We start from the raw sequence: 8,355 nt of genomic DNA on the forward strand, positions 1-8,355 counted from the left end.
AGTGCAATGTGCCAAAAGGCATATTAAAAAAAAAATAATAATCTAGCACGTGCCTGTGGCGGCCCTGTGGGGTTCAGCGTCTCCCCAGGTGGGTGCAAGGCGGAGCCGCCAAGAAGCGCCCTCCTCTCACACACCCGCCTAGGCAAAGGCCCTGCGGCTCCCCCGCCTGCCGTCCCCGCCCCTCCCCTTGCCCTTCAGGGCGCCAGTTCTCCCCCACCCTGGCCGGGGCTGCTGTCTTTCCCAGCTTGCTTCCTTCCTCTCTGATCCCTTGCTCTAGTGTCGCTGGCCCTGCAGTGTCTGTCCCAGAAGCTGCATGTAAAACCTGTTCAGTGGATAACTTTTCCATTTCGGAGTCATTTAATTCTTCTGAAAGATTTCTACTACTCTAACCGCCAAAATGGGACACAGTAAACAGATTCGAGTTTTACTTCTAAACGAAATGTAAAACTGGAGAAAACCCTCTTCAGACTTGAACAAGGATTTGAACTACAGTTCCGATTAGGCCCAACTTTACAAGGAAAAGAAGTAACTGTGTTTACAAATTACCCATATCCTGGAGAAGCATTCATTAGAGAAAAATTCCGTTCCCTTGAGTGGGAAACCCAACAGAAAGAGAAGATGATTCTGACAAATACTGTAAACTTAAACTTCAACAGTCTGGATCATTTCAGTATTATTTCATTCAAGGAACTGAGAAAAGTGGTGGAGGTTACATAGTATTTTTACGTGTTGGCAGTGATAACCATGTGTTACCATTGGACTGTGTTACTCTGCAGACATATTTAGCTAAGTGTTTGGGACCCTTTGATGAATGGGAAAGCAGACTTACAGTTGCAAAAGAATCAGGTTACAACATGATTCATTTTACTCCACTGCAAACTCTTGGACTGTCTAGATCGTGCTGATCAGTTAGAATTAAATCCTGACTTTAAAAAAACCTAATAAAAACTATTCCTGGAATGATGTTGGACAGCTAGTAGAAAAAATGAAAAAGGAGTGGAACATGCTTTGTATTACTGATGTTGTCTACAATCAAACTGGTATGAGCTTCATTTACTGTCTTCCTTAATTTTTTATAAGAATATTGTAGTCTTAACTTCATTCCTCGCTGTTTATAGATCATAAGTTTAGAAAATATAAATGATCATTAGACATTCTTAAATGTTTTATATCACTTTATATAGTAACACTTTCACCCTGAGAAAACAGTATTGATTGCTGATTATAATCAATGTACATTTTGTGAGCGATACTAATAAAAACAAGAGAATGATTTCAGCAGTGATCTAACGAGTATATGTTTCAACTTACAGTATCAATACTTTATAGGTACTTATTAATACTTTACTTATACTAATGCATCCTGTAAAACAGCAACTGATAGCGTACATGAAATAGACAAATTTAGAGACAAAATTGCTGCTAATTTTTTAAATCTTAAAATTTTGCCTTTTACTTGTTAAAAACTATACTAGAATAAAGTAAACCTATTTTAGTTTCTGAGATCCCTTTCCTATTTCCAAGATTTCTTGACTGTAAGTAGTTCTGTGTATCAAAGCCTCAAAGAGATGATTATACTCCTCTTCCACCAGGGTAGCTGGCCCTGAAAGTGCTTACTAATCTATGGCCAAATGACTCAAAGAGTTCTATTTTTCTTCCCATTCTATAAAAAGGTGGTCCAACAAAATGGAGAAATTCAATATTATTTATATCACATGCATATAATATTGCTGCTGACTATTGTAAAATGACTGAAACGGTATCGACAGGGGACTGCCAGATGATGGTTTGAGAAGGGGCTGTGTTAGGAGGGGTATCACTGTTGATTTCAGATGTTCCTCTGGCTACAAGAAAAGAACACTAGAGGCTGTTTAATTCTGTTTTATTGACTGTGCAAATGTGTTTGAGTCAGTGGATCCTTTTTTTATCATTATTAATTTTAATGAACATTTACAGAGATTTTGGAATTCCATTCATTCATTGCTGCACTTTTCGCCCTGCCCACCCCACCCCTCCAGTTTGCTCCTCTCTTTGAAAAGAAAAATTCCTTCATTGGTATACAGTCCCCCCCATCTCCCCCCACCCTCTGCCCTGAGTACACTTCACTATGCAACCTTAATTCTGGACTCTTGTGATAACCATAATACACAATCATATATCACCTTTAATCTGTTCTTTCCCTCATCTGTTTCAATACAGCATACATAATTTATCTCTTTTTTTCTCTGTGGATCTTAACTAATTATGGCTAACACTGACAAAAATGGGATTCCTAGAACACTTATTTGTGCTCATATGAAATTTATGCATAAACCATGAAGTGTTTATCCAAATAGAACAAGGAAACACTTAATGATAAAATTAGGAAACATGGGCCTCAGATTTGTATCCTTTCTACATACCAATTCAATCTGTATGCAAAGCAAATAATCCAAGAAATTTGGACTATATGGAGAAGAAGCAGGATTGGAGGAAGATTTAACAACCTGTGTTATGCAGATGAAACAACCTTGCTTGTTTACAGTGAGGAGGACTTAAAACCTTTGATACAGATCAGATTAACATTTTCACAATATGGATTACATCCTACCACCAAGAAAACCGTTTCTTTAACCCTGGACCAATAGACAGCATCATGATAGATGGAGAAAATATTGAAATTGTCAATGATTTCATTTTACTTAGATCCAGAGTCAACACCCAGGGTAACAGTGCTCAAGAAATCAATGGGATACTTTGGGAACATCTTCTGTCAAGGACCTCTCCACAACACTAAAGCGTGATGGTATCAGTTTAAAGACTAAGCTATACCTGATGCAAGTCATGATATTTTCAATCACTTCCTGTGCATCTGAGAGTTGAGTAAAGAATAAGAATGACAATAACACCAATGAATAGGACTTTGTAAAGATTAAGTCCTTGTGTGCATCAAAAGCTCTTTCTAGTAGGGTAAAAAGAAAGCCTGCTGATTGACTAGGAAAAAACATTTGCCAACGACATCTCTGACAAAGGTCTCATATAAAAGTTTACACAATACTGCAGGACTTCCACAAAAGAAAGACTGATAACCCCATCACAAAATGGGCAAAAGACATGGAAAGATTTTTCACAGAAGACATTTAGATGGCCACAGAAATATGATAAAATTCTAAAAATCATTGGCAATATGAGAGATGCAAATCAAAACCACAATGAGATACCATCTCATTCCAGTAGCAGTGGCAAAGTTTCACAAGACAGCAAGCAATAAATGTAAAGAATGTGGAGCTGTCATACACTGTTGATGGGATTGTACAATGGTGCAGCTACTCTAAAAGGCAGTTTGGTATTTCCTCAAAAAGCTGAACATAGAAATTACATATGACCCAGCTATTATTCCACTGCTAGGAATATACTTCAAGGAAAATAGAACTGAAACACAGAGATCTGTACACCAATGTTCATAGTAGCATTAATCACAATAATAGCAAGAATATGGAAACAACCCAAATATCCATCAACAAATGAATGGACTGAAAATATGTGGTACATTCACATAATGGAATGCTATGAAGCACTCAGGAACAATGATTTTGAAAAATACTGTATGACATAGAAGAGTCTAGAGAACATTATGTTGAGTGAACTAACTCAGTTTCAGAAAGACAAATACTACATAAGACCATTATTGTAAAAATAGAAATGATAACTAGTAAGATGTGTATGAAAGTCCAAAGGAGAAAGAAGAAGGAAGGGGGGGGGCTGGAATGGGGAGCAGGAGAAATCACGGGATCACAGAGTTTTCTGGACAGATAGAGTGGATTAAGGAATTAGGAAAATCCAGTGGGGACCTGAAAAGTGGGCATAGATCAATGTTGATTTTTATAAAATGGAATGTGTGGAAATGTCATATGAAACATAATGTGAATGAAGGAATATGTGAAACACAATGCAATGTATAAAACACATTGTATATTAATTTTATATGTAAACCAATAAAAAAACATTTTTTTTCATTTAAAAAATAGATAATCTACAAAATTCTATAGTGCTAATCCTATATCTGCTACACTCTCTGGTAGTTAGAATTCATCATTGCCTTCAGAGGAGGTATATGGGTAATCTAAGATTTACAGTCTTGCAAATCCATTAAATCAATCATAAGTTTTGAGGGTTTTTTAAAAAAATAATAAAATTTTATACTGGTTTACTTATAAGTTTGTATATACTGTTTTTCACACGGGATCTTTCCCATTGCCTTTACCCATCTCATCCCCTAAACATCTAATTGTGAAATCTTGTGAATAACACCTCCAAACCCCTCACCACACCCTCCATCCTCCACCCCCATTTAACCTTAACCCTCTGCTCCCACCACCACCCCTTGGATCCTCAGACACTTTCTGCAGTAACTGTCATATACATAGTTGTCCTTATGGGACTGAGTTAGTTCACTTAGCATAATGGTCTCTAGTCCCTCTCAAGTTAGGTAGTGATTTACAAGTTCATTGCTTCTGTTTGCTACGTAATATTCCATTGTGTTAATGTGCCATATTTCTCAATCCATTCAATTGTGGTTGGACATTTGGTCTATTTCCATGCTCTTGTGATAGTGACTAATGCTTATATGAACACTGGTATACTAGTCTCCATTTGTGCCTTAGCTCTTATTTTCCCAAGGTATATTCCCAGCAGCAGAATAGCTGGGTCATATGGAATTCCTATGTTCAGCTTTTAGAGAAAATGCCAAACTACCTTCCAGAGTGACTGTACCATTTTACAATCCTACTAACAATGTGTAAGAGTTCCGCTCTCTCCACATCCTCTCCAGCACCTTTCGTCCTATACACAAAAAATCAGCTCAAGGTAGATCAGAGACACAGGAGCATAGCTCAAAACCATAAAGTTCATTAAGAGACAAACTGGTATCCAGCTTAGATTGCCTAGTCTATGGTATAAAAAGACTGCTAAATACAGTCAGAAATGCACAATCTGGAGGTGATAAAATTGAAGAATGGGATCTTCTAAAAATTAAATCTCTGTGCACATCAAAAGCATTTTCCAATAGAGGGAAAATAAAATCTACTGACTGGAGAGAACAATGACAATACCATTTCAGATAAAGGTCTCATATTAAAAGTTGCCAGAATCCTACAGGGCCTCCACAGGAAAATGACTGATAACACAATTACAAAATGGGCAAAAGACATGAAAAGACTTTTCAAAGAAGAAAATAGTCAGATGACCAACAGACACATGAAGAAATGTTCAAAATCGTTAGCAATAAGAGAGATCAAATCAAAACCACAATGAGCTACCATCTCACCCCAGTAGCAGTAGCAATTATGGATTTTATCTGAGCAAAAATGTGCTAAGGTCTTGTTAAAGCAAGAGAAGTGAGTGAAAAGAGATTAGTCTTTTTGAAAAAAATGGTACAGTAGGAATTGTATGTCCATTGCTATTGTTAGGTACCATTTAGTTGAGTACAGCTCAACAAATCTAAACTCTGTCCTATGATTTCTGACAAACTTGAGACCACTGTGTCAGGCCATCTGGTTGAGGATCGTTCTCTCTTTCGTTGACTATCCACCCCTCTAAGCAGGATGTCTCTCTTCAAAGAACAGCCTCTCCTAGCAACATATCCATAGTATGTGAGACAAAAAGGAAGAAGAAAAATCCATCTAGACAGAGACCTAAGAGCTTTCAGAAAATATAACTCAAAATTAATTATTCAAGATTTGCAACCCAATTCTAAACATTAAATACAAAATAATAAAACTTCTGTAAAATAATATGAGACAGCTTTTCCACGCGTGCTGCCTGCCCGCAAGGGCCACCCTGGCTGCACCAACCTCGCTCAGAGCTCCAGCTCCTGCTCTGCTAACAGAGCCATCGTCTCCTTGCTGCCATTAAGATCATCTACCGAGATTTCATCAGCCATGATGAGATTTTCTCCGACATTCACAAAATCTGGGAGATCGCAGACGGACTGTGCCTGGAGGTGGAGGAGAAGATAGTCAGTAGGACAGAGGTTAACAACGATGATACACTCAATGGTGGAAATACCTCTTCTAAAGGCACCTATTGTGAAGGAATTGAAAGCACAATAATCACTGGTGTTGACAGTGTCCTGAACTGTCACTTGCAGGACACCAGCTTCACAAAAGAAGTACATCAAGATTACATTAAATCAATCAAAGGCAAACTTGAAGAACAGAAACTCCTTCTATGACGGGGCTGCAGAACAAATCAAGCACATCCTTGCTAATTTCAAAAACCTACCAGTTTTTTATTGGCATGGTTGCTTTGCTGGACTACCGTGAGGATCCTGTGACTCCATACATGATTTTCGTTTTGGTTTAGAAGTGGGGAAATGTTAACAAATTTGGCACTTATTTCGATCCATCACCTGTCGTCTTATCTGACTGCTGCTTTTCATCAACATACCAGGACTTAGACAAATGGGACTGATAACATCTTGAGCTCTTCCTTTAATTTTGACCATTTATTTGGAGCAGAGGCATTCTTTTAAGGGGAAAAAAAATATCATAGGTTGTTTAAAAATAAAATGCATTAGAGGGAGAACAGTTTAAAAATAATATATTTTAGGGCATTATGATTATCATAAGAGTTTGGAATGAGGATTGCATAGTGGAGTATACGCGGGGTGAGGATTGTAGGGTGCAGGGGGATTGTATACCAATAAAGGAGTTTTCCTTTTGCTTTTAAAGAAGAACGAACTGGGGGTGGGGTTGGGGTGGGGAAAAGTCCAACAAATGAATGAGTGGAAATCCACAATCTCTGTAAATGTTCATTGAAATTAATAATAAAAAAATAAAATTCATTTAAACTTAAAAAAAGATGATATGAGACAATCTATGTGAAATTTGACACACTTTTTTTTATAGACTATCCTAAACACATGACCCATGAAAGAAAAGTGTAAGTTGGACTTTGCTAAAATTAAAAATATTTTCTTGGTGAAAGAAACTTACAATATGACAAATGACAAACTGGGGAAATTCTTTTCAAGATATATACTTGAGAAGATCTTTTCAAAAATTATACCAAACAAATACAATAAAGTTGGAAAATTCAACAATAAGAATGTAAACAATCAAAGTAATTCTACAAACAGAATATCTCAACAGACTTCAACACCAATGATACACAGATAGATTGTAGATTAGAATAGAAAGATTTTCAACTTTGTCAAGGGACTGTAAATTTCAGTAATACACTATCAGAATAGCTAAAGTTCAAAGATGTTGCAACCATATATTGACAAACTGATAGACACAGTACAGGAAGTCTCACCTTTTGTTAATGGGAATAAAAAATATTACAGCCACTTTGGAAGATGGTTTGGCAGTTCCTTATGACAATGTCATAGTCTTATTGTATGATCCAGAAAATTTTTTAAAAATTTTATTTTATACTGGTTTCCATATAAAGTTGATAAAGTTCATATACATTGCTTTTCACACCAAAGTGATCTGAAAACTTATATCCATACAAAATCTGTACTTAATATATTTCTGGTTGTGTATGCCTGTGTGTATATGTGTGAGAGAGGTAATATTATTAGTAATTGACAGAAGCTTGAATCAACCAATCAGACCCTTGATGGATAACAAAACAAACAGTATGTAGTTGCAATGATTGGTTTAGCCTACATTTGCTCATATATTTAAAATATCTATAACGTTCCAAATATTTCATAGTAACCTGTTTTGTATTTCTTGTTGCTGTTGTTATTGTGCACCATCAAGTCAGAACCAACTCAGGGCTGACTCTCCACTGAGTTTTCATATACAATTTAATCTCACATAACATTACTCATTTGTCTTCCATGGAGCAGCAGATAGATTCGAACCATGTATTTTTAGGATGGGATAGCTGAGCAGTTCTTTACCACTATGTCACCAGAGCTCTTTCTCTGTCTTTAAAAATACTTTAAGGTCGTTCTGCCAGCATCCAGTGCGGAGTGTGCCCTCCGCCTCGCTCCACCGCGCGGGAAGCCACTGCCTTCTCTTGAGCCGCTCCGTCGAGGTGAGCGAGCGAGAAGAGCACCCGCCGCCTCCGCGCATCGCTCCTCCATTCTCGCCGCCGCGCCCCGCCCCGGGCCGCGGGCCCCACCTCGGAAGCCATGAGCTACAGCCGCCCGCCGCCCGACGTGGAGGGCATGACCTCGCTGAAGGTAGACAACCTGACCTACCGGACCTCGCTGGACACGCTGCGGCGCGTCTTCGAGAAGTATGGGCGCGTGGGCGACGTGTACATCCCGCGGGATCCCTACACCAAGGAGTCGCGCGGCTTTGCCTTCGTGCGCTTCCACGACAAGCGCGACGCCGAGGACGCCATGGACGCCATGGA

The 8,355-nt window shown here is 38.3% G+C and overlaps 1 pseudogene; it reads left to right on the plus strand.

Annotated features, from left to right (window-relative positions):
• The first annotated feature begins 397 nt into the window (after positions 1 to 397).
• On the plus strand, positions 398 to 8,132 carry LOC102876711 (annotated as a pseudogene).
• The last annotated feature ends 223 nt before the right edge of the window (positions 8,133 to 8,355 follow it).

The sequence above is a fragment of the Elephantulus edwardii genome, unplaced genomic scaffold (assembly GCF_000299155.1).
Source record: "Elephantulus edwardii isolate Elephantulus edwardi_28Jun2011 unplaced genomic scaffold, EleEdw1.0 scaffold00327, whole genome shotgun sequence".
Lineage (NCBI taxonomy): Eukaryota > Metazoa > Chordata > Mammalia > Macroscelidea > Macroscelididae > Elephantulus > Elephantulus edwardii.